Here is a 27666-nt window from a genome sequence, read left to right as displayed (position 1 = left end):
CTGTTATTTGGCCACTAGAGCAACAGAACATACAGAACAAGTACAGTGGGGATGTTACACACCTCCTACTCGATCTACAGTGAAATCGAGCAAAGGAATGTCACATTCTATGCACAGACCACTTAAACTTGTACTAGAATAATTTTCATCCTTAATATTTACTTTTAATTTTTAATAATAAATTTTAATGGGAAAAACTGCAAGAGTTTCCCCTAAACATACAATATCCACCTATTAATAATAATATTTTCAATATCCAAGTTCAACAATATTGACAATCAATTCTCATCATATTGTATTCAACTTCATCCCTTCACCATTTACAAATAATAACATAACATATGTTCAAACATCCTTTAGTTAAATATATAAGTTTATAAAGCTGTAAATGAAACAAAATATGTTTATACTTAAATTTATAGTTATCAAAAATAAATTTACATCATGTGTTTTTGGTACATGACAAAAGGGCATACAAAATGTGTGACGAAATGCATCTAGTGTTAGTAGTGCATCTACCACAAAGTCCCAATATGAGGTGACTTTAAACTTTCCTGCAAATACACTCTCTCCTCTTCTGTCTAACTATCTACTATTTACCTTCCGTACCTGCACAAGGAAAAAAACCTACGCGCTAAGCATTACAGCTTAGTGGTATACTCTAAATTTGAAAAAAATAATGTTCAAGAATAAAGAAACTCGAAACATCAAATCTATAACCATTTCCAAATACAAATATATTGAATTGATTAAATGATACAATGATTATATGAAATCTTTAAGGTTCAAGGTTTAACATAATTCTCATTATATTTATGTACATTTTCTTAATTAAATCACATTTTAAGATTTGTCATGCGCCTATAGTAACATATGATAGAACTGTATAGATTATATATGGGACTACCAGTACTGAACACTTGGTGTCTCTGACTGATTTAACAATGGGCACTCGGTGCCTCTATATAATTGTCAATATGTACCATAATAAAATCTGGCCTTAAAAGCCATGGATAAAGGATAACTGGCTAGGCACTCGGTGCCGCTAATAGTCATTCATTATTATGCTGGTTTTAACCCCGCAAGTGCATGAATCGCTAACAAGTAATAAAGTGATGAGTAAAGTATCATTCCCTCGAGGAATTTGATTAGTAAGTACCAATCTACACAGTAATTTTGAATGTTTAGGCTATCGAACAATGAGGTAATGAAAGTTGTTTTTTTTCAAACACTAAAATGATAAACTTAATATGAAGTAATCTATTTTGAAATAATTCCAAAATTAAGATTTCACACTTGAATCTTACTACAGATGTTATCTTGTTTATTTACTAGATTGAGAATCATTTGGCTTGATGGAAATGTTAGTAGTATGCCCTAGAGCATATCATTTAGTATGTATCTTGTACATATTTTTATTAATAAAAGGCATTTTCACTTTTCCGTTTACATAATATATTTATGTGTAATAGAAAAGGTCCATTGATATTTTGTTAGAAATATTATTCTTAAGTTGTTAAGAATATGAGTGACAGTATTTCTAGCACAAAGTATCATAAATAGGTTCACAATCGAGGATACTTCATAATAAGGACATGACTTATCCAGAAAGATTGTATTCATGTTTGTTACCAAGTTATTTATATGAGATATAAATAAGATGGAATGGTGAGTCTCATGCCATATGATAAACATGATAGGCACTTATAAATGATAAGTAGGCCGAACTAGTGACACTTATGACAAGCACATGGATTTTACTCTTATCAATGTTTTGTCATAAATCATAGCAGTGCATATAATCTTTAGACCTGAGATAGCACAGTTATCTTGTATATAGGTAGTTTGAGTTTGATACTGCTTTCATACTTGTACTATGTAAGGGTATATGGGCATGTGTTGGCTCCTACTAGTTATATATGGAGGTAGGTATTGATCAAGATGGAATCTGTTCCTCTAAGTAAATAGAGATAAAATCCTATGCTCATTTAATTGTTCTTGATATTTCAAGTTCCTGGCCAGGACAGATAGATTTATTCAGAAAAGAGTTTCTAATGAGAAAATCTTTTTAATGAATAACTGGAATTAAAAGAGAACATAATATTCATAGCAAATGGAGTTTGACATAAACCATGACTCCAGCTTGAGTTGGGATTTTGTAACAGAGAGATTCTAGTGCATGGTAACATATGCTTATAGGTTCATTTAAGATAAACCTTATTACTAATTGGGTGGCCATGGCATGCTATGCTAGGTGTTAACCATGGTCTATGAGGTGCATAAAATGATTTAGAGAAATCATTTATGGTAAGAAAGAGTTCTGATGATATTAAGAGTTGATATCATGTCTCATTGCCAATTAGTGATGAGCCTAGTAAGTCACACACATACACAAGTTATCACCTATTTAAATATGATTTAATTAATTAATTAAAGAGTTTAATTGATTAATTAAATAGGTTTGGTTTGCAATTAGATTGCAAAGTCCCTAGCATGACTTGAAACCAAATCTAGATTATTGAATGTATAGTATAAGTTAAATTTATATTTAAAGTGTTTAAATATGAATTTAATTAATGAGAAATTAATTAATAGAGATTAATTAATTTTTTTATATTTGATATAAATTAGAAGAAGAAAAAATAATTATTTTGGGTTAAGAACTCAAAATTAAGACAGGGGCATTTTGGTCATTTCACAGTGTGACACGTGGCACCATGAGATGGTGACATATGGGATTATACATAAGCTTGCCAAATGTTTTTTAATCATGTAAGATGATTAAAATCAAGATTAAATATAGGTTTGACACTTGGCACAATGTGATTGCGTCACTTAAACCTAGAGCTAATCAAAGGGTGACATGTGGCAAGGGTTTAATGTGTTAACCTAGCTATATAAGTGTTGTTATGAAAAAGAAAAACAACTAGCAGCCACTCCTCTCCTTTGTCACGCCATTTTGAGGCTCTCCATCTATTCTTCTTCATCTCTCATCATTTCAAAGAGATTAGCCATCAATCTCTTGAATTAAGAAGACTAGAAATTGTTTCTAGTGTCCTATTTACATCTTTAATCTCTTAAAAGGCAGAACTTGAATTTCTAATTAATAGAAAAAGCTTTAGAAGCTGTTCAAGGGCTGCCATAGGTGTTCTTGGTGTGGAAAAGCTAGAGGGACAACATTTGGTGTCCTGAAGACAAATCTCAAAGGCGCAGACATGCTGCAGTGCATCAAGAGGTTAGTGTAATCGTTCTTGATTTAATCTAGGGTTCTAAAATTAATCTGATTAATTTTAAAATCCTAAATGGCAAATACAAATCCAAAAACATATTAAAAGAGTTTTAATATGTTGTTTATCATTGAAATCAAATAGATAAAAATAAATCTTGCATGATGCATGTGATTGTGTTTTGAATTCAATGGTATAAACTTGTGTTTTTACGCTTCCGTTCCTTCAATTTGTATCAGAGCCACTATATTTGCCATTTAGATTGATGTTTATATGATTTAATTATGTGTTTGATCATGAGATCAAAAGTTCATTGCTGGTTGCAAAGCCAAGATGGCGGCACAAATGATGAACACCATGGTGCGCATGGTTGATGCACCACAATGGTGTGCAAAGGTAAATGGATGGTGAATGTGTAATTGTTGTATGATCTAAGATCCATTTTATGTCTAATTAAATTGTTTAATTAGAATTTTCATCACACAATTAAATTATGATTCAAATCAGAATTTTAAAAATTGTTTGAATGTGATTCAAATCTGAATTTTAAAAGTTGTTTGAATGTGATTCAAATATAAATTTTTAAAATTGTTTGAATCATATTTAAATCTGATTTTTAAAATTGATTGAATAAAATTCAGATCTGATTTTTTAAAAAATGTTTGAATGTGATTTAAATATGATTTTTTAAAAAATGTTTGAATGTGATTCAAATCTGAATTTTTAAAGTTGTTTGAATATGATTCAAATCTGAATTTTTAAATTTGTTTGAATGAGATTCAAATCTAAATTTCTAAATTTATTTGAATCATATTCAAATCTGGATTTTTAAGTTGAATATGAGATATTCAATTTAATTTAAGTATGTATGTTTTATTTAATTGTTAAATAGTGATATGCATGATGGATGATCATGGACTATAAAAGACCAATGTGATTGGATTTATTTCTTTTATGTTTCTTTGGGATTGTAAATTAATTAATTTATTTTAATTTATTTTGGGCATGTATTATTAAGTTTGTAATAGTTTTTGGGTTGTAATTTTATTTATTTAAGTTCTTGTAAATTCGCCTTGGTATGCCAAGGATTACTATGTAATATTGGATTGCAAGAAGTTCAAGGAGGTCAAGAGCATTGGAGGGACCAGTGGGAGGAATTCAAGATCAAGTGTTGATTATGTACTCCTTCAGCAACTCTTGTAAAATGAATGAATGAAATGCACCTAGGAATGCCCTGATTCAATTCTTGGTGGCTCAGAATTGAATCCCTTAGAAAGTCCATGATCATACCATATTTACTGCTCATCCATGAATGCATGAGATGTATGGGAATGTATGCAATTATATGATATATGCATGCTAAATGGATAATGTGCAAAGTGAGACCTTAATAGTAATTAGGATGACTATAAAATCTTCCAAACAAATGATTAAGTTGGAAATGCTATAATTAAAGTAATTATAACATAGGCCCTCCATTGGGGCAATTATTTTAAGAAATTTTAAATAGTTGCATAAGATGTAATTAATTTAAGAGATTTTCTTAAGAATAATTATTAAGCATGAGATGTTGTAAATATGCAAATGGTTTGGTGGCCAATATTGGATGTACCTGAGGACATTAAAATTATTTGCATAATTACTAGCTCAACGGGATCAATTTAACTAATGCAAGATAAGTCAATAATGGATGTACCTAAGATTTTGAGCATTAGGGGCTAGGTAAAGGATTGAACCTCACATGAGATGTGATAGGAAAGGAGTTGCTCACTTATAGTTTACTATAATTCCAATAACAGATGTACTTGAGGATGATCAATAGAATTATAAGAATTCAATCACCCACTAGAAATCCATCCAACTAGGATTTCCATTTTCTACTTTGGAAGTGTAGGATTCGCTAAGTTAGTGGGAGGACCAATTTGATTAAAAGACCATAATCATTTTAGTTAATTACATGATACATTTACTAATTAATCTGGTTATTTTCTGCAGTTAATTTTCTGATAAAAATGAGCACAGAACAACCACCACCATCCAATATCCTTGCAAGCATACTTGATCGCAATAGGTTGACAGGACCTAATCTGTCTGATTGGCTAAGAAATTTGAAACTTGTCCTGAACCTTGAACATATAGGATATATTCTAGATTCAAATGTTCCTTGTCCCTTACCTCCAGAGGCCACACAAGAGGAACATGAAACTTTGGATAAGTGGAAGGAGCATGATATGAGAGATAAGTGTTACATGCTTGCTTCCATGAGTAATGAGTTACAAAAGCAGCATGAGAACATGTTAAGTGTGAGTGAGATCCTCCTTCACCTACAAGAGTTGTATGGTGAGCACAGTAGGAATGCTAGGTATGAGATATCTAGACAACTATTCCATATGAGGATGTCTGAGGGACAGAATGTTAGGGATCATGTCCACAAAATGATTCAGTTGATTGAGCAATTGGAACATCTTGACTTCAACATGGATTTCCAACTACAGACGGATTTGATCCTTCAGTCCCTTCCTGGGTCTTTTGGGAATTTTGTGATAAATTTCCATATGACTAAACAGGAATGCACCTTAGCTGGTTTACTCAACATGCTGATTATTGCCCAAAAGAATATGCCGGGCAATAAAGGAAAAGAGGTAGCATTGATTGCATCTTCTTCTGCTGGAAAGTCCAACAAGAAAAAGGGCAATAAGAAAAAGAAACCTCAGATTCCTAGTCCTTCCAAGAAAATAGCTAAACAGAAAAGGAAGACTAAAGCTGATGGAGGCAAAGGAAAGCGTTTCCACTGCCAAAAGGATGGGCATTGGAAAAGGAACTGCCCAGAGTATCTTACTTCTCTGAAGGATAAGAAGGATACACCTTCGGAAGTTATGCCCATATCTTGTTATTTAGATTCTGATGATACTCATAGTTCATCTACAGCTTAGGTTTTAGATACTGGTGCCAGTTCTCACATTTCTAATAATATGCAGGAACTAGCAAATAGTAGCAGCTTGCTTTCTCAAGATATTAGAGTCCGGATTGGCAATGGCTCAACTGTTGAAGCTTTAGCCATAGGATCTAAATCTTTTTACATGTTTGGACATATTTTGTGTTTGGATAATATTTTATATGTACCTGATGCTTTTAAGAACATCATTTCTATATCTAGTTTGACTAGAAATGGCTATGAATTTCAGTTCACGGATGATGTTTGCAATATTTATTTTGAAAATAAATATGTTGGTTTGGGTTATATGAATGATGGTCTTTATTATTTGAATAATAATGACAAACACAAATTGAATGCAAGTGATCTAAAAGAATGCAATGCCATGGTGAAAACCAACTCAAGTTCAAAATATATTTGGCACTTAAGGTTATGTCGTGTTGCAGAAGATAGGATTGCAAAACTGGAGAAAATGGGGATTCTATCCTCATTCGACTCTGAGCCTACTCCAACTTGTGAATCTTGCCTTCAGGGCAAAATGACTAGATCACCCTTTGTTGGACAAGGGCAAAGAGCTGAAAATATTTTGGAGCTAATACATAGTGATGTATGTGGTCCATTTAAAGAAATGGCTAGAGGGGGCTTTCATTATTTTATTACCTTTACTGATGATAAATCAAGATTTGGGTATTTGTATTTGATAAAATACAAACATGAATCCTTTGAAAAGTTTAAAGAATTTAAATCTGAAGTAGAAAATCAAACAGGCAAGAGTATTAAAGCTCTTCGATCAGATCGTGGAGGTGAATATTTGAGTACTGAATTTGATGAATACTTGAGAGAGCATGGCATTGTTTCTCACCGACCCTCCAGAACGCCATACGGTGAATGGTGTATCTGAAATGAGAAATCGTACCCTATTGGATATGGTACGTAGTATGATGAGCTATACTGATATGCCAATCTTCTTTTGGGGATTCGCATTAGAATCAGCTTTGTATATTCTGAATAGTATTCCATCAAAATCAGTTTCTTTCACACCTTATGAGATATGGCATGGAAGAAAACCAAGTCTTAAGCATGTTAAGATTTGGGGTTATCCAGCTTATATCAAAAAGCTGAACACTGATAAATTAGAGACCAGATCAGAAAAAGGTCGATTTGTTGGATATCCAAAAGATAGTTTTGGATATTATTTTTATTTGCCTACTTTATAAAAGGTTGTGATAAGTAGAGATGCCACATTTCTTGAACAACAGTTTGTTTAAGAAGGAGGCAAAGGAAGGCAAATAAAGTTAGAATTAGAGAATTCTGACCAACCAACAAATCAGATGGATATAGATCCATCTAGTCAACCTATACCCATTGATGAAATATCTACAGCTGTTCCTCGTAGAACAACCAGGGTATCTCACCCACCAGTGAGATATGGTTTTCTTCATGAAGAAGAACAAGAGTTGTCTACTCATGAAGAAGTAGATCATGGAGATGATCCACTTACCTATGAAGAAGCTATATCAGATATAGACTCTTCAAAATGGATTGATGCTATGAAATCTGAGATTGATTCCATGTATAAGAATCAAGTTTGGGATCTTGTTGACCCACCTGAAGGTATTGTACCTATAGGGAACAAATGGGTTTTCAAGAAGAAAATTGGTTCTGATGGAAAGGTAGAGACCTATAAGGCAAGGCTAGTAGCGAAAGGGTTTCACCAAAGGCAAGGAATCGACTATGAGGAGACTTTCTCGCCTGTTACCATGCTTAAATCAATTAGAATTTTATTAGCAATAGCTGCATACTATGATTATGAGATTTGGCAGATGGATGTCAAAACAGCTTTTCTCAATTGATACATTGAAGAAAACATTTTCATAGGAACAACCTAGGGGTTTTGAATCCCAAGATGGTTCCAAGGTATGCAAGCTAAAGCGATCCATTTATGGGTTGAAACAAGCTTCGAGGAGTTGGAACATCCGTTTTGATGAAGCCATTAAATCCTTTGGTTTTATCAAAAATGAGGATGAGCCATGTGTATATAAGAAGGTTAATGACAGTGCTATCACTTTCCTTATCTTATATGTGGATGACATACTATTGATAGGTAATGACACAGGTATGTTGACAACTATAAATGTATGGTTGTCAAATACATTCTTCATGAAAGACTTAGGAGAGGCAACCTATATTCTTGGGATTCGCATCTATAGAGATAGAGCGAAAAGAATAATTGGTTTATCCCAAAGTTTATACTTGGAAAAGGTGTTAAAGAGGTTTAACATGCTTGATTCCAAGAGAGGATTGTTACCAGTGAGACATGGTATCCACCTTTCTAAAGATATGTCTCCAAAGACACCTGAAGAAAGAGATAAGATGGTCAGGATTCCATATGCTTCGGCTATTAGATGTTTAATATATGCAATATTGTGTACTAGGCCGGATATCGCATATGCTGTTAGTTTGACTAGCAGGTATCAATCCAATCCAGGTTTGGAACACTGGATAGCTGTCAAGAATATCCTTAAGTACTTGAGAAGAACTAAGAATTTATTCTTAATTTATGGAAGTGGAGACTTGCAATTGAATGGTTATACTGATTCTGATTTCCAATCAGATATCGATGATAGAAAGTCTACCTCTGGATATGTGTTCATTTATAATGGAGGTGCAGTCAGTTGGAAGAGTTCCAAACAGAGCACGACTGCAGATTCCACTACAGAGGATGAGTAAATTGCTGCATCAGATGCTGCAAAGGAAGCTGTTTGGATAAAGAAGTTTGTGATAGAACTTACAGTATTTCCTTCCATTGAGTCCGCAGTTCCACTACACTGTGACAATAATGGAGCAGTCATACAGGCTAAGGAACTAAGGTCTTACCCAAAATCCAGACACATAGAAAGACACTACCACATTATCAGAGATATAGTTGGGCAAGGCGATATAGCAATGCAGAAAATAGCATCAGCTGAAAATCCAGCTGATTCATTCACTAAGCCTTTGTCACGAGCTCAGCTAGACTGACATCTTGAGAAGATAGGTCTAAGATATTGTAATGAATGGCTCTAGTGCAAGTGGGAGATTGTTAGTAGTATGCCCTAGAGTATATCATTTAGTATGTATCTTGTACATATTTTTATTAATAAAAGGCATTTCCACTTTTCTGTTTACATAATATATGTATGTGTAATAGAAAAGGTCCATTGATATTTTGTTAGAAATATTATTCTTAAGTTTTTAAGAATATGAGTGACAGTATTTCTAGCACAACGTATCATAAATAGGTTCACAATCTAGGATACTTCATAATAAGGACATGACTTATCCAGAAAGATTGTATTCATGTTTGTTACCAAGTAATTTATATGAGATATAAATAAGATGGAATGGTGAGTCTCATGCCATATGACAAACATGATAGGCACTTATAGATGATAAGTAGGCCGAACCAGTGACACTTATGACAAGCACATGGAGTTTACTCTTGTCAATGTTTTGTCATAAATCATATCAGTGCATATAATCTTCAGATCTGAGATAGCACAGTTATCTTATATATAGGTAGTTTGAGTTTGATACTGCTTTCATACTTGTACTATGTATGGGTATATGGGCATGTGTTGGCTCTTACTAGTTATATATGGAGGTAGGTGTTGATCAAGATAGAATCTGTTCCTCTAAGTAAATAGAGATAAAATCCTATGTTCATTTAATTGTTCTTGATGTTTCAAGTTCCTGGCCAGGACAGATAGATTTATTCAGAAAAGAGTTTCTGATAAGAAAATCTTTTTAATCAAGAACTGGAATTAAAAGAGAACATAATATTCATAGCAAATAGAGTTTGACATAAACCATGACTCCAGCTTGAGTTAGGATTTTGTAACAGAGAGATTCTAGTGCATGGTAACATATGATTATAGGTTCATTTAAGATAAACCTTATTACTAATTGGGTGGCTATGGCATGCTATGCTAGGTGTTAACCATGGTCTATGAGGTGCATAAAATGATTTAGAGAAATCATTTATGGTAAGAAATAGTTCTGATGATATTAAGAGTTGATATCATGTCTCATTGTCAATTAGTGATAAGCCTAGTAAGTCACACACATACACAAGTTATCACCTATTTAAATATGATTTAATTAATTAATTAAAGAGTTTAATTGATTAATTAAATAGGTTTGGTTTGCAATTTGATTGCAAAGTCCCTAGCATGACTTGAAACCAAATCTAGATTATTGGATGTATAGTATAAGTTAAATTTATATTTAAAGTGTTTAAATATGAATTTAATTAAGGAGAAATTAATTAATAGAGATTAATTTATTTATTTATATTTGATATAAATTAGAAGAAGAAAAAATAATTATTTTGGGTTAAGAACTCAAAATTAAGACACAGGGGCATTTTGGTCATTTCACAGTGTGACACGTGGCACCATGAGATGGTGACACATGGGATTACACATAAGCTTGCCAAATGTTTTTTAATCATGTAAGATGATTAAAATCAAGATTAAATATAGGTTTGACACTTGGCACAATGTGATTGCGTCACTTAAACCAAGAGCTAATCAAAGGGTGACATGTGGCAAGGGTTTAATGTGTTAACCTAGCTATATAAGTGTTGTTATGAAAAAGAAAAACAACTAGCAGCCACTCCTCTCCTTTGTCACGCCATTTTGAGGCTCTCCATCTATTCTTCTTCATCTCTCATCAATTCAAAGAGATTAGCCATCAATATCTTGAATTAAGATTACTAGAAATTATTTCTAGTATCCTGTTTACATATTTAATCTCTTAAAAGGCAGAACTTGAATTTCTAATTAATAGAAAAAGCTTTAGAAGCTGTTCAAGGGCTGCCATAGGTGTTCTTGGTGTGGACAAGCTAGAGGGACAACATTTGGTGTCCTGAAGACAAATCTCAAAGGCGCAAACACGCTGCAGTGCATCAAGAGGTTAGTGTAATCGTTCTTGATTTAATCTAGGGTTCCAAAATTAATCTGATTAATTTTAAAATCTTAAGTGGCAACTACAGATCCAAAAACATATTAAAAGAGTTTTAATATATTGTTTATCATTGAAATCAAATATATAAAAATAAATCTTGCATTATGCATGTGACCCTAGGTGAAAAATTTGAATTCAATGGTATAAACTTGTGTTTTTACGCTTCCGTTCCTTCAGGAAATCAGTCCTAAGGTATCCTAAGTCCTCTCTCAAGGCACCTAGGGTGTCTTCTAAATAACTTAAACCCGACTTTCGTGGTGATTAAATTAATTAAAATCCTTTAAGATCTTTGACCAATTTTGAAATTCCACAAAGGTATCAGTCTATGTCTAGGTCAGAATTTCTAAGTTCAAGATCTTGATTTTTTAATATTAATCTTCACCTTTTAGTCCTTCAATTAATATCTACAATCAATACTAAGTGGGTGCCGGCACATAGCATGCATTAAGATAATAAGAAATTGAATTAAGGAACAAATCTCAAATCCAATAAATAAAACTTAATGTTTATTGATAACAATGATTACAAGCATTACTCTCCCAATTCCAGAATATGAAAACTACTCACTCATGAGTTCAGCAAACATCATGATAAAAAGGTAAAGACAGTAAAAAGAAATCATATAAAAGAAATAAAACAATAAAAATCTGTTTAAGGAGATCGAATGAAGGAACCGAAGAGAGTTTGCAGCTTTGATCTTGTGAAACTTTAGCTAGAAAACTCCTCTTGATACTGACATTCTTCTCCTCAAGATGGCTGGAGAGAGTGCAAAATGCGAGTTTCTTTAAAACTCCTAAAAAGTGCTATCAAAGGATCCATCTCTCAATTTGATGTTTTCTGCTTCTATTTGTAATAGCTGTTCTAGGGTTAGGTCATTTTGAGTCCAAAAAGCCTTAGGAGTCTGATTTGAATGTGTAAATAAGAGTGGAAACTCAGGTTTAAAAACTGGCTACTGCATGATACATGGCCCGTGTGTCACTACATGGACCCAGGCTATGTAACTTACTGGAGTGGAATTGCACAGTCTAGCATTGGCACAGAGACTTACACGGGCCTAGTTACATGGGTCGTGTACTTTTGTTCTCAGAAAGTTCTTTAAGCTTGTGCCTAGCAGAGACTTACACGGGTCCCTGCAGATTACACGGGTCCAATTACACGACCCGTGTACTTGTGTTTCTCCATTGGTTCTCTTGGCTTTCTTCTGGCAGAGAGTTACACGGGTCTGTGGCTTTGCTTACATGACCCGTGTACTTTGTATCAGCAGCAATTCTCAGTCACTTAACCTTTCTAAGCTTTCCTTTGCACTCCTATGCTATGGGGCTTCACCCAAACACCTGAAATAATACAGAAAATATGAAATTAAGGGCTTGACAATAGAAATTACAAAAACTAATGAAATCAACTACTATGCATGAGATTACTTACCTAAATGCTATGAGATAGTATATAAATGTGCTTAAAAACATTTATACAATTCAAGTATATCAAATACCCCCAAACTCAAACTTTTGCTTGTCCTCAAGCAAAACAAAACTCTGTTTTAAAACACATTTCAGGGGAAAACTTAGGTATATAACCAATAATTTAATAAGCACAAAATTGAACTCTTCTAACCTTTATACCAATTACCCTCTTTCAAGGCATAATGGTTCTAATAGCTACTTTCTTGGAACTTCACCTCCTTTCATGGTGTTTCAACTAATTATTCCTCTATACAAGGCCATTAATAAGTCACAAATAACCTATTTTATTAGGATAGACTAGAGAAACACTTACTCCCCTAACTTTGCCTTTATTATGGATAATTATGATGAAGTGACTCACTTTCAACTCCATAGGCATATCTCAATTTTCTATCTCCACTAATGTAGCATACACTTTTCAAAAGATCAAAAGGTTTTTAAAATGGTTGTAATGGGGCTAAAGGGATAATGACTTGGTTGCCAATGAAAGGTTTACAAGGAATGCAAATATGAGGATAGCATTTTATGCATTAAATACCAAGTATACTAAGTTTATTCTATTGATTTTGTCTGGAGAGGAAGGGTGTAACACCCCTATTTGCATAGCCTGGTACATTTTACTATTCCAGTGACCGGTGTTGGTTTGGACAATTAAGAGAATTAGAATCACATCTAAGACACCTAGGTAAGCCCTAAATATAAATAACTAGTAATTGCCAAATAGTTAAGTATAAAGAAGAAAAACAAAGTATAAAAAGTTAAATGAACCGGGAGTCACAGTGATGGGTGACCTTCTTGAGAAATGACTGCGAGGTCAGTCTTAACTCAAATTTCAAACTGGAAAAATGTGACGCCACGGTCCTTAGGACTATTAAGAACATAGTGGAAAAGAGAAAATCACAGAAAAGAGTTGTTAAGAAGGTCAAATAATTAGGTCAGGGATCCGGAAGAAATATCGAATAACTTGCAAACCGAATTGAACCAATGAGGGGCAATTTGGTCAATTCAGCCCTAGAGCTGACTCCTGACCTAACTGTCTAATAAAATCAGAGAAAAGAAAATTTCAGAATCAGGAATTAAATTAAAGAACTAATGGAAAAATAAATGTAAAAAAAAAGGAAAAAAAAGAAAAAAAATGTTTATTTAGATCATGCATGACATAAGCATGATGTAATAAATCTAATATTTAAAAATTGAAATTGTGGGATAATTATGTATTAATAAAGTTAAAAATTCAAAAGAAATAAAATTGTTTCCCTTCTTTTTCATTTGGCCGGCCTATCTCTTCTCTTTCATTTCTCTCACCAACCTCCATTGAAACTCATTTCTAAGCTTTTGTGAACCCTAAAATCAGCCATAAAAATTATAGATTTCTTAAGTAAATCTTATCCTTAAACCTTGATTCATCTATTAACAATAAAAAGAAGAGGAAAGAAGTGGAATTTGGGAAGAGGGAAAAGCTACCAAGAGGTTAGTGATTATTCTTTTAAATTTCTCTTTAGATTTATGCTCATGTGCATGAGTTAAAGTAGAAATTGTGTAAAAATTAAACAAAATCATACATAAGGGACTTGGAGAAATTTTCTACCAACACTAGAAGGATTAGGGTTTGAATGATATTGATGTGTTTGATTGGTTGTTTAAGGTGAACTAGGTGTATAGACATTAAATGTACACTTTGATGGCATTGCATTACACAAATGTGTAATTAGGGTTTTGAGCATGTGAAAAATTGGAGAAAAAGTTAAGAATTGGTCAATTGATGTAATTGACCTTACTTGAGTTGGTTAAGGTCAATATGCATATAGCTTGACCTAGGTCCTTTTCAGGGACCAAAACTAAAAATTTACTAACCCAATTGGTGTGAGGTTAATTAGGAATGAAACTAGACACAAAATGGACCATTTTTTATTGAGGAATCATGCCCAGAAAATGACCATAACTTAGTGAACAATTAGGCCAAATCCAGATTTGGGTACACTGCCCTGTAAAAAAATGACCAAATGAATAGTAGTTACTTAAATGACCATAACTTGGTCTAGGAAGGTCCAAATGACCTGAACTTTATACCGATAGAAAGCGGAGACATAGCCCTACAAATTTCATGAGCAAAATAAACCCAAATTTTGACCATAACCTATCTGAAAAACAACCTACAATCAATACACCAAAAATTGCCAATATCCAGAAAATGCCCAGAATTATGGGTAACACCAAATCTAGCCAGCCTCATTCAAATAGTCATAACTTGGGCTACAAAACTTCAAATGGAGTGATTCAAAAAGGAAAATAAAGTTAAGACAATAAGGAACAACTTCTATAGAGAAAACTTAGTCAAATTACTACAGCAACATGACTAATGGAACAATGCAAAACAGGACACCAAATTTGAAATTTGGAAATTTCACCTATGAGACTTACAATTTGAAGAAACAACCAAAACCAATAAATTAGGTAACCAAAATGTGGCATGTGGGTGAAATTAAAATTTCCATACCTATTAAGCATGAGAAAGTCAACAATTTGACTTAAATAGTATCGTGAATAGTAACCCCAAAATATAAATTTTAAAGAACATCATGTTAAGCATATTAAAGCTATATATAAATAGATTTGAATTTATTTTTGGACTTATGATAAATTATGATACTGAAACACTATAAAATTGTGTGTTTCAATTGAAAAGGATACTGGGAAAGAACCCGAGGCATCGAGTCAAGGCCAAGAGGCAAATCGCATAAGGTTTGTGCAAGACATAAAATGCTCTTTAAATTTCTTTTTGCAAAGTAAATGAAATGAATTGTGATTTATTTATATTGGAAAATGGTGATTGAAATGTACACTATGCTTTTGATCTAAATTTTTGGAAATTTAATGATCTATGTTTAATTGTCAGTAAATGTTTGGTAAATGGTTAAGATAGTTTTGAAACCACAGTGTCATGACCATATATTTGAATGCCTCACTAGCATGACTAGTGGGAGGAATTAGTTTTGAATTTTGATTCCCTCTCTGGCTGAAGTGTTGAGGTGTGTGCCAGTAGAGGAAGAAATCGAATGGGTACCCATAGATTGAGCTAGCTAGCCTTGTGATTTCTCATAAGCCTCTGGCTATTGAGATGAATATTATTCTGAATGGCATGATATAACTGTGTGTTTTTATGAAATTTTTTTGAGACTTCCGAAATGAGACTATTTGACTAAAATTATAAATTGTGTTTTGTATCCGTTTTTCATTTTCAGTACAATATTTGAATGAATGTGATTTGATTTATGCATAAATTGTATTTTAGTACATTGTGCACCACTGAGTCATAGTACTCAGCGATAGCTATTTATTGCTGTCGCAGATAGAGAGATTAGTGGAGCAGCAAAGTGAGCTACTGAGGATCTCGGAGCAATATCTTTGAGATTTTGTCGGGTATAATTTTATACCCTGATTGTAATATTTATTTTGGTGTATGTAAATGTATGTACATGTATAAACTGGTCATGAGCAATTATATAGATTTTGTAATAATATTATTTTGGATTTTCTAATGTAAATTTTGGGATGATGAATGTAAATTAATTTTCTTTAATTTCTTTAATGGAATATAAATGAAGTTATTTTGTATTATTTTTGAAGACAATTGCATTGAGAATTGTTTTGAATTATGGAGTTGGGAGAAATGACGTTGATTTGTGTTATGGTAGTGGTTGATTTGATGAAATGAATTATTGGAGGTGTTTTTAAAGGTATTTGAAAAACTATTTTTCCTAAATATAGACGACACTCTGCCAAAAATTTTTCAAAATTTGCATAAAAATAAAAATGGACAAAAATTTTAACTAGTTTTTAAACTCAATTAAATGTTTTTAATACCCACTATAAAGCTCACCACTTTTAAAAAGTAAGAAAATTATTTTAAAATTCTTTGTAGTGTATTTAATGGGTTATCAGTAGACGGAGTCGATAATTCATTAGGTATACTACGGGATCATGTCATGACTTACAGAGGGGTAAGGTGTGACATGTTTTAGTGGTATCAAAGCGAATTTTTTTGAAGTGTGTTTTGACTTGTGAATTTGTGTCTTTTCTTTGATAAGTACAACTACTCAATGTCCTTATTTGTTACATACAGTGCATTACATCATAAATATGAACTAATGGAGGAAAATCTCCTTGTGTTCAAAAGATATCCTAACTCCAAACTGAAATGGAAGAAGGGGATCACTCAGTTGAGCAGTTAGTAGATGCTGAGGCCCAAGGAGAAGCCCCAGCTCTCCAAAATGTTAGTGGGTCAGTGGCACCAGCCCCACAAATGCCATAATTTTCGGCACAATTAGCCCAACAGATGGCTGCAATGTTTCAACATATGGCTGGGGGTATGCCTGCTCAAGCTCCACCCCAGACTCCTATGGTGCAACCTCAAGCTCCAGTCAGACAGTACGATAAGCTGTTGAAATATGGGGCGATAGAATTTAAGGGTATAGTAGACCCTCTAGAGGTAGAGCAATTGCTGGAAAGAATGGACAGAGTATTTAAGAAACTGCACTGCCTGGATGAATTAAAGTTTGAATATTTAGTGTCTTTGCTGCAAGGGGATGTGTATAACTGGTGGAAGATCATCCCCCAGTATTGACCTAGGATGACTTCATCAGAGAGTTCAGACAGAAATATATCCAGATGTATATGTGGATTAGAAATTGCAAGAATTTTTGAGTCTGAAACAAGGCAATAGATCATTGGCAGAGTATGAGAGGGAGTTCTCCCACTTAAGCCACTATGCTGAGAGTCTCCTGTCTACCAACAAAGAAAGGTGCAAGAGGTTTAAAACCAGCCTGAAGCCTAGTTTAAGATTATAAGTGGTCGGCTTTAAATACAGCAACTTCTCTGAAACTCATGTCTCAAGCACTGGAAGTAGAAAGAATTAAATTAGAAGTGACACCAGTGAAAGAGAAATCTGAGAAGACTGAAAAATCAGAGAAAGATAAAGGTGAAAATCAGTTGAGCGAAGTTCCAATGTCAATACTAGAAAAAGAAAGAAATTTAGGGGATCTGATAGAGGAGGAAGGTTTAGAAGGGGTAGATTCTCTGGACAGAGACCCCCTAGATCTAGTTAGTAGTCGACCAGGGGTTCATATCCTCCCTGCCCTTGTGAGACATGTAGCAAGACTCATGGGGGAGAATACTATTGGGCTACAGAAGCTTGCTTTAACTGTGGAGGCACAGGTCATCCAGCTAAGGACTGCACTAGTGCCCATAGATTTGGGCTAGCTCCTACTACTGCAGAAGGGTCTATTTAGAGTTCTGCTACCAGAGGTTCACAACTGGTTTAGCAGAGGAAGAGGCAGAGGTAGAGGCAATGCTTCTGGAAGTTAGGTTACCGTTAGCCAATCAGTACAAGGGAGTGCTCTGGCCAGAGTTTACACTGTGAGACAGTGGGAAGAGGCTGAGACTTCCGATATTGTAGCCAGCACTTTCTCTATCTCTTATCAGGATGTCTCTATGTTATTTGATCTGGGTTCAACCCATTCGTATGTCAGTGCTAGCATAGTCAGTTCCCTTGCTGTTTCGTGTGTCAAAATGGGTTTTAAAGTCCTAGTAATAAGTCCGTTAGGACAAGAGGTCCGGGTCAACCGAATATATAGAGATTTTCCTTTGGTGATCCAAGGACATGTTTTTTTGTCAGATTTGATTGAAATGCCCTTTAGAGATTATGACATCATCTTAGGCATGGATTGGTTAGCCAGGCATCACGCCATGATTGACTGTAGACTGAAAACAGTCACTTTTGGTCTCCCTCTATATGGTGATGTGGTAATACATGGGGAGAGGCAGTTACTACCATCAAACATCATTTCGGCTGCACTAGCCAGAAGGATGATCAGAAAGGGGTGTGAAGCATACTTAGCACATGTGATAGACACCCAAATGAGGAGTCCAGTATTAAGAGACATTCCTACAGTATGTGACTTTTCATATGTGTTCCTTGATGAGTTGTCAGGACTACCTCCGAAAAGAGAGGTGCAGTTTGAGATTGATGTTATGCCTGGTGTGGACCCAATCTCAATAACACCATATAGAATGACACTAGCAGAATTGAAAGAATTGAAAGTGCAGTTGCAAGAGCTGCTTGACAAGGGCTTTATCCGCCCTAGTGTGTCACTTTGGGGAGCGCCAGTGTTGTTTGTTAAGAAGAAAGATGGCAATCTCCACTTATGTATTGACTACTGACAATTGAATAAGGTGACAATAAAGAATAGATATCCATTGCCCCACATTGATGACTTGTTTGATCAGTTGAGAGGTGCAGCTATGTTCTCCAAGATAGACTTGAGATCGAGTTATTATTAGCTGAAAGTACAAGAGCAGAGTATCCCTAAAACTGCTTTTAGAACCCACTATGGCCATTATGAGTTCTTGGTCATGCCATTCGGGTTAACTAATGCTCTGACTATTTTTATGGATCTGATGAACACTATCTTCAGACTATACCTCGACCAGTTTGTTGTGGTATTCATAGATGATATATTGGTTTACTCGAGGGGTGCAGAGGAGTATGATAGACATCTACTGATTATATTGCAGACTTTGAGGGAGAAACAGCTATATGCAAAAATTATCGAATTATGAATTTTGGCTGAAGGAAATATCCTTCTTGGGGCACATAGTATCGACAGAGGGCATCAAACGTAGATCCACGTAAGATAGAAGCTGTCCTTAATTAGAGACCACTCAGAAATATCACAGAGATTCGCAGTTTTCTGGGTTTAGCTGGATACTACCGCCGATTTGTGAAGGGGTTCTCCATGTTGGCATCTCCATTGACTAAGCTACTTCGAAAAGATGTGAAATTTTAGTGGACGGATAAATGCCAATAGAGTTTTGATGAGTTGAAGAAATGTTTGACTGAAGCTCCAGTCCTTACTTTACCTACCCCAGGTAAAGAGTATACTGGTTACAGTGACGCTTCTCACAATGGGTTAAGCTGTGTATTATGCAAGAACGGAATGTCATTGCCTATGCATCACGCCAGCTGAAACCGCATGAGAGGAATTATCCAACACATGACTTAGAGCTAGTAGCTATTGTATTTGCTCTTAAATCTGGGGACACTATTTGTATGGGGAGAAGTGTAATAGCCCAATCCATCTCTAGTCAATATTGTCTGCTTTGGCCCGTGGGCCTCACAGATTTGTCCCTTGGGAGGTTTCATTCCCAAAAGTGCGTTGACCAGGTGAGGAAGGCTCTCACATATATGGCCCAAATCTTTCCTTCCCGTTTCCGATGTGGGACACGAATCCACCCCAGTGCGTAGCTGGTTGAACAAGCATGTCCCAACCCCATCCCTGGGTCATGACAAGCCCACCAGCTTCCGCCTGGTGCATCCTCGCCCCATACACCGTACTAGAGGGAGTCTAGCTTTGATACCACAATGTAACAGCCCAATCCATCTCTAGTTAGTATTGTCCTCTTTGGCCCCTAGGCCTCACGGATTTGTCCCTTGGGAGGTTTCATTCCCAAAAGTGCGCTGACCAGGTGAGGAAGGCTCCCACATATATGTCCCAAATCTTTCCTTCTCGTTTTCGATGTTGGACACGAATCCACCCCAGTGCGTAGCTGGTTGAACAAGCATGTCCCAACCCCATCCCTGGGTCATGATAAGAAGTGCTACATCTACACAGATCATAAGATTTTAAAGTATTTGGGTACTCAGAAAGAGTTGAATTTGAGACAGAGGAGATGGTTAGAGTTGATAAAAAAACTATGATTGTCTGATAGACTATCAACCAGGAAAAGCTAATTTGGTGGCTGACGCCTTAAGTCATAAGACTATGGCAAGTCTACGGGTTTATCCTTTATCTTTGGTACATGAGTTGAGAGTATTGCATGCCAGCTTAGAGATTAATGGTGAGGGGCAAACAGTAGTTGCATGGCATGTACAGCCAGTGTTGATTGATCAGATTAGAATGGCTGCTCAGAATGATCAAAAGTATCAGAAGCTATTAGAAGAAGTTAGACAAGGCAAGAAACTTGAGTTCTCAGTGAGAGATGACGACCTATTGCTTCACCAAGGTAGAATGTGCATTCCTAATGACATTGACTTGATAAAGATCATTTTGAAGAAAGTATGTGAGTCTCCTTTTACTATGCACCCTAGTGGCACAAAAATGTATAGAGGGCTGAAAGAGCACTACCGGTGGATGGCTATGAAAAGAGATGTGGCAGAATTTGTTTCCAAATGCCTAACTTGTCAGTAAGTGAAGGCAGAGCATCAAGTACTAGCTGGTTTGTTACATCCACTATCAATACTGAAATGGAAATGGGAGAGATTAACGATGAATTTTGTGATGGGACTTCTGAGGACACAGAAGAGCCATGATGCAGTATGGGTCATTGTTGATAGACTAACCAAGTATACTCATTTTCTGCCTGTCTGGATGGATTACAGTTTAGAAAGATTGGCCAAGTTATATATTGATGAGATAGTAAGACTGCATAGAGTGCCAGTATCCATTGTATCAGTCAGAGATCCTAGGTTTACTTCTAGATTATGGGGTAGTCTTCAGAGAGCCCTAGGAACTAGATTAAACTTCTGCGCAACATTCCACCCACAGACAGATGGCCTGTCTGATAGAGTAATTTAGATCTTGGAGGACATGCTACGGGCTTGTGTGATTGAGTTTGAGGGCAATTGGGACACACACTTGCCTTTGATTGAGTTTGCTTACAACAACAGCTAGCAATCAAGCATTAAAATGCCTCCATATGAAGCTTTGTATGGCAGGAAGTGCAGAACCCCGTTGTGTTGGGATGAAGTGGATGAAAAAAAGATGATTGGGCCAGAAATTGTTCAGCAGACTGAGGAGAAAATCAGATTGGTTAGAGATTGACTCAAAGCTGCATTAGATCGTCAGAAGTCCTATATTGATCTAAAGAGAAGGGATATTAAATATGCAATAGGAGACAAAGTATTCCTGAAGGTTTCCACTTAGAAGAAAATTATGAGAATTGGCAGAAAGGGGAAACTGAGTCCTCGTTTCATTGGGCCATATGAGGTTCTGGAAAGTGTGGGTCCTTTGGCATATTGTTTGGCACTACCTTCAGAGGTGGAGAAGATACATAATGCCTTTCATGTGTCCATGTTGAGGAGGTATCGATTAGACCCAACTCATGTACTACCAATGGAGGAAATTGAAGTGAATCCAGACCTCACATATGAGGAAGAACCCAAAGAGATTTTAGCATATGAGGTGAAGCAGCTACAGAACAAGCAAATACCGTTAGTGAAAGTGCTGTGGAACCATCATTCAGGCTAGGAGGCTACTTAAGAACGAGAGGAGAATATGAGGAGACAGCACCCACAGCTATTCAGAGACTGATACTAGGTAGAATTTCGAGACGAAATTTATTTTAGGGGGGGGGGGAGAGAGAGAGAGAGAGAGAGAGAATTCTAACACCCCTATTTGCATAGCCTGGTACATTTTACTATTCGGGTGATTGGTGTCAGTCCAGACAATTAAGAGAATTAGAATTACATCTAAGACACCTAGATAAGCCCTAAATACAAATAATTAGTAATTGCTAAATAGTTAAGTATAAAGAAGAAAAATAAAGCATAAAAAGTTAAATGAGCTGGGAATCATAGCGATGGGTGACCTTCTCAGAAAATGACTGCGAGGTTAGTCTTAACTCAAATTTCGAATGGAGAAAATGTGACGCCATGGTCCTTAGGACTATTGCGAACACAGTGGAAAAGAGTTGTTAAGTAGGTCAAATAATTAGGTCAGGGATTCGAAAGAAATATCGAATAACTTGCAAATCAGATTGAAACAGCGAGGGGCAATTTGGTCAATTCACCCCTAAACCTAACTCTTAAACTAATTGTCCAACAAAATCAGAGAAAAAAAAATTTCAGAATCGGGAATTAAATTAAAGAACTAATGAAAAAATAAATGCAAAAAGAAAAAGGAAAAAAAAAGGTTTATTTACATCATGCATGACATAAGCATGATGCAATCTAATATTTAAAAATTAAAATTGTGGGATAATTATGTATTAATAAAGTTAAAAATTCAAAAAAAATAAAATTGTTTCCGTTCTTTTTCATTTGGCCGGCCTACCTCCTCTCTCTCTTCTCTTTCATTTCTCTCACTAACCTCCATTGAAACTCATTTCCAAGCTTTTGTGAACCCTAAAATCAGCCATAAAAATTATAGATTTCTCAAGTAAATCTTGTCCTTGAACCTTGATTCATCTATTAACAATAAAAAGAAGATGAAAGAAGTGGAATATGGGAAGAGGGAAAAGCTACCAAGAGGTTAGAGATTATTCTCTTAAATTTCTCTTTAGATTTATGCTCATGTGCGTGAGTTAAAGTAGAAATTGTGTAAAAATTAAACAAAATCATACATAAGGGACTTAGAGAAATTTTCGACCAACACTAGAAGGATTAGGGTTTGAATGATTTTGATGTGTTTGATTGGTTATTTAAGGTGAATTAGGTGTATAGACATTAGAAGTACACTTTGATGGCATTAAATTACACAAATATGTAATTAGGGTTTTGAGCATGTGAAAAATTGGAGAAAAAGTTAAGAATTAGTCAATTGATGTAATTGACCTTACTTGAGTTGCGAAAAGGTCAATTGTGACCATTTGTAGTGTGTGTGAATTGTTAGAACCATGTTTCAATTTGGATTGGTTAACGTCAATATGTAGATATCTTGACCTAGGTCCCTTTCAGGGACCTAAACTAAAAATTTACAAACCCAATTGGTGTGAGGTCAATTGGAAATAAAACTAGACACCAAATGGACCATTTTTCATTGAGGAATCATGCCCAGAAAATGACCATAACTTAGTGAACAATTAGGCAAAATCCGAATTTGGGCGCACTGCCCTGTACAAAAATGACCAAATGAACTATAGTTACTTAAATGACCATAACTTGGACTAGGAAGGTCCAAATGACATGAACTTTATATCGATAGAAAGTTGAGACATAGCCCTACAACTTTCATGAAGAAAACAAACCCAAATTTTGACCATAACCTATCTGAAAAACTACATGCAATCAACACACCAAAAACTGCCAATATCCAGAAAATGCCTAGAATTCTGGGTAATACTAAATCCGGCCAGTACCATTCAAATAGTCATAACTTGGGCTAAAAAACTCCAAATGGAGTGATTCAAAAAGGGAAATAAATTTAAGATAATAAGGAACAACTTCTATGAAGAAAACTTAGCCAAATTACCACAGCAACATGACCAATGGAATAGTGCAAAATAGGACACCAAATCTGAAATTTGGAAATTTCACTTATGAGACTTAAAATTTGAGGAAACAATCAAAAGCAACAAGTTAGGTAACCAAAATGTGGTACGTGGGTGAAATTAAAATTCCCATACCTATTAAGCATGAGAAAGTCAATAATTTGACTTGAATAGTATCGTGAATAGTAACCCCGAAATACAAATTTTAAATAACGTCAAGTTAAGCATATTAAAGCTAGATATAAATCGATTTAAATTTATTTTTGGACTTATGATAAATTATGATACTGAAACACTATAAAATTGTGTGTTTCAGTTGAAAAAAATACCGGGAAAGAACTCGAGGCATCGAGTCAAGGCCAAGAGGCAACTTACATAAGGTTTGTGCACAACATAAAATGCTCTTTAAATTTCTTTTTGCAAAGCACATGAAATGAATTGTGATTTATTTATATTGAATTATGGAGTTGGGAGAAATGATGTTGATTTGTGTTATAGTAGTGGTTGATTTAATGAAATGAATTATTGAAAGTGTTTTTACAGATATTTGAAAAACTGTTTTTCCCAAATATATACGGTACTCTACCGAAAATTTTTCAAAAGTTGCATAAAAATAAAAATAGACAAAAATTTTAACTAGTTTTTAAACTCAATTAAATGTTTTTAATACCCATTATAAAGCTTGTCACTTTCAAAAAGTAAGAAAATTGTTTTAAAATCCTTTTTAGTGTATTTAATGGGTTATCGGTAGATGAAGTCGGTAATTCATTAGGTATACTATGGGATCATGTCATGACTTACAGAGGGGTAAGTTGTGACAAAGGGCTTTTAGTTTTTATAGTGCCAAGCATGCTTTCATGATTTTTGAGACTTCCTTTTTCTCTTCTCTTTTTCTTTATTTTTTTTATTTAAGTCCCTTTTGTCTTCTCCCCCAAACTCACTGCTTTTGTTGGGTTAGGAAGGTAGACTTTTCTTTGGTTTCAAATTCACACTTGCACTCTTTCTCAAGTTCTTCATCCTCCCTCCATTTTCTTTTTTCACTTTAATATACTTTTTACTTATGCATTTAGCTTCCTCAAAAGGGTAGGTATGTGTTTAGGCTATGGGGCTAGGTAAATAATATGGGTAAGCAAGGAAAATCTAAGGGATAAATATAGGCTTCAAGTTAGCTACAAGGGATATACATTTTAATTAGGGGTGGCTAAGGCTTAGTGAGGCTATAGCAAAGAATGCCTTAATTATTTCTTCATCAAGCATATGTTAGGATTTCACCTTGATAGGTCCAAGAGATATGTTATAGAGCTGCTAAGGCATTTTTAGGTTTGCTTGTATTTCAAAAATTTTCGCTTACTTTTACAAGTTCAATGTGACAGTTTAATGGCTGTGAAGGGGTTTAACTAGTCTAGTTCTACTAAAGAGATTAGGTTTTTCACAGACAATATGTTAAAATCCCTTTTTGCCTATCCAGATATGTTCATTCCTCTATCCCGTGGAGTCCAATTATTAGCTTGCTAGAAATTGGTTATAATTCTAAGTTTCACAATTCAAAGTTCAAAATTTTCAAAAATTTTCAATATTTTTCTGGAATTTTGATACACAAAAATAATATAGCTAAATTTAAATAATGTAATGATATGCATGTAATGATATGCAAGACATGAAATGCAGTAGTTCCCCTCCCCAAACTCAAACCAGACATTGTCCTCAATGTTAACATAATAGGCAAAATTAGAGAAAATGTACAAAGATTATAAGAAAGCATATTATTTACTAAGCACTGAAAAGTTTGGATATAAAGCAAATAAAAGAGACCTATAATTGCAATTTAGGACTAATGTAACACCCTAGGCAAATCCCACATCGACAAAACACGGGAGAGATGCTGGGTTTATAAGTTGGTGGTTTTTAACTCCTAGTGACACGTTTTAAAACTGTGAGGGCTTTGGCCTAGAGCGGACAATATCACTAGTGGGTCGGGCCATTACATTTGTGGTATCAGAGCCGCTCCGTGTGCAACCTTTAATGATGGTGGGGCAAACCTCAACGAGGACGCTGAGTCCCATAAGGGGGGTGGATTGTAACACCCTAGGCAAATCCCACATCGATAAAACACAGGAGAGATGCTGGGTTTATAAGTTGGTGGTTCATAACTCCTAGTGGCGCGTTTTAAAACCGTGAGGGCTTCGGCCCAGAGCAGACAATATCACTAGTGGGCTGGGCCATTACAACTAAGGTATGTAAGATTTTACAATAAAGAACTTATCCTATAGTCCTAACTCTAAAAGGTCTCTGATGGTGATGATGGCGATGTTGGCTCCTCTTCATCGAGCCTCTCCATTAGCATGTCCAACTTATTATGGGCTTCCTAGAGGCGATCCTCGATTGCTCGCATCCTGTTGTTAATTGTGGTCTCCATGCGCTGTAGGTACGCGAGTACCAGGTCTGTGGGTAGTGGTGTGTATGGAGGCACTCAAGCGGGGGACTCCTGAAGCATTGGCTCTTGGGATTTCGCCTGTGGATGTTAAGTCTCGCTAGGTCCTTCTTGTGCTTCGTCTCTCCGAGGGATGGCATTCCCTTCGGCATCTAGTAGGTAGCAGGTGTTGCCCACCTTTTTACATATCCCCATGGCTATGCAGATGGTTTGATCTATTATTGATGTTCCACTGATAAAGCACAGCCTATAATGTCCTGGAATAAATCCAAAGTGGAGGGCGATAGTTGTGATAAGGCCACCAAGCATGATGTGCCTGGTAGGCTGATGACAGAGGCGAAAAAGGTGGTTGCACAAAAAGAAGCCAGTGCTGCAGTGCTACCCAATGACCATACACCACAAAAAGAATAGCTAGCTGGCGTTTACCATGCCAAGGCTATCACCACAGCCCATTATGGTGTGGGCGGCTAACCGATGCATGCAGTGTAGGACTGGACTTGTGATACCCATGGATTCGGACTTGCTGGAGTTATACGGCTCTGTGTTTGGGGCAATGGAACTCCAAAAGTTGATGCTATTGTAGAGCATGTAGTTCCTAGGAATCTTTTAGTGGCCAGCGTTGTCGAAGCCGAAGATGGCATGTAACTCATCTATATTCATCACTCGGTCGACACCACGGAGGCGAAATTCAATTCTACCTCTATCTTCCCTATCGGTAGGCTATAAGGTGGCCTTGAAACTGCCTAAAAACTTCAGTATGGTGTCTCGGTATGCAAGGAATTGGAGTTGGGCAAACCTTGTCAACCTGATGCTATCCAGTAGTCCGTTGATCTCATCCTACAGCTCCATTTGCTCCAGCAGCGTAAAATCCATGTATTTTGTGGAGCTTATGTTATGGGTGTGAAGCTGGGTGCACATTGCCTTGTGGGCATCATCACGGAATCCCCAAGGAATGGAGATTTTGGGTTGTGGAGCGGCTTATGGCTGGGGTTGCGATGGAGGATGGGTTGGTTGAGGAGAGGCTACCCTTGTTCTTGGGCATTGGGGTGTCGGCTGAGGGGGAAAAGGTGAGGATTCTCCTCCTTGCCTTGAGGAAGAGCCCATTCTTCACACAGATAGCTTTCCAGGAGCCATTGATCAGTTTTTGGGAAGGAGAATAGTAGGGTTTGGTGAAGGGAGAAGAGATTTGAGGGATTTTTGTAGACTAGGAGGGGTAGAGATGAAGGGTTTTACCTTTATGAACGGGTTTAAAGCGAGGGGTGCATTTAAAGAATCATTAGGACTCTTCGTTTCACGCATTTCGCACCCAGGAGTCACATCTGGGACATGATACACGGG

The sequence above is a fragment of the Hevea brasiliensis genome, chromosome 7, assembly GCF_030052815.1.
Source record: "Hevea brasiliensis isolate MT/VB/25A 57/8 chromosome 7, ASM3005281v1, whole genome shotgun sequence".
NCBI classification, from domain to species: domain Eukaryota; kingdom Viridiplantae; phylum Streptophyta; class Magnoliopsida; order Malpighiales; family Euphorbiaceae; genus Hevea; species Hevea brasiliensis.
Note: the sequence above shows the minus strand (reverse complement) of the source record.